The sequence below is a fragment of the Alligator sinensis genome, unplaced genomic scaffold (genome assembly GCF_000455745.1).
Source record: "Alligator sinensis unplaced genomic scaffold, ASM45574v1 scaffold768_3, whole genome shotgun sequence".
NCBI lineage: Eukaryota > Metazoa > Chordata > Crocodylia > Alligatoridae > Alligator > Alligator sinensis.
The window spans coordinates 1,206,591-1,207,288 of record NW_005842135.1 but is presented as its reverse complement, the minus strand read 5'-3'; the positions used below and the strand labels follow the sequence as shown (position 1 = coordinate 1,207,288).

At 69.9% G+C, this 698-nt stretch overlaps 1 protein-coding gene across 2 annotated transcripts in view; it reads left to right on the top strand.

Moving 5' to 3' along the window:
* The first annotated feature begins 381 nt into the window (after positions 1 to 381).
* SRSF5 (serine and arginine rich splicing factor 5) overlaps positions 382 to 698 on the top strand; it is a 4,796-nt gene continuing 4,479 nt past the window's right edge. For both annotated transcript variants that reach the window (XM_006025182.3, XM_014520640.2), the window contains exon 1: positions 382 to 535. The gene's annotated coding sequence lies outside the window, so the exon portion shown is untranslated. The remainder of the gene's footprint in view (positions 536 to 698) is intronic.

Sequence of the window (698 nt, the reverse complement as noted above, 5' to 3'; positions counted from 1 at the left end):
GGGCAGGCAGCGGGCTGACTAGATGTGGTGTCTGCTGTTAGACTGACTGAGCGGTCGGAACAAAGCTCTTTGCAAGCTCTCGGGCACAGGGAGACGGAGGGGGACAGGCCAAGCCTGGCCTCTGTCTGACAGGCTGCAGCTAAAGTGCTGTGGATGCAGCCGGGATGCACCAGTGTCCCTGGGCCCAGTGCTCCCGGGTGAGACAGTAGCGCCGGCACCCGGCGCACAAGCCCTTATACTCCCCGCGTGACTCAGGAGCTGCTGTGGCCCCGCCCCCTCACGGCCTAGATTCTGGCAGGAGGGGGAGGGGCGGCCCCGCCTCTGCCTCCCGCCAATGGGCGGGCCGAAGCCGCATCACGTGGTGCGGGAGGTGTCACGTGACGCGCCGCCTCCATTTTGTGGCGCAGTCGAGCGACTCGTTCGTCAGTCGGGAGCCAGACGTCGACGAGGAAGGTTCGAGGGTTGCTTTGGGCTCGCTCGTAGCGCTCGCCTCGCCCGTCTGGCCTCGGCCCGCACGCACACCGGCGCAGCCCAGGTTCGTGAGGGGCGGCGGGGGCCGGGCGAGCTCCGGGGTGCCTCTGGGTGCGGCGGGGGAACTGCTGCCGCGGCTGCTTTGTCTCCGGGGGCTTTGCGGTGGGGCAGGGGTTGGACCCGGGCCCCCTCTACGGGATGGGGGGGGCGATGGCCGCCGCAGGCGC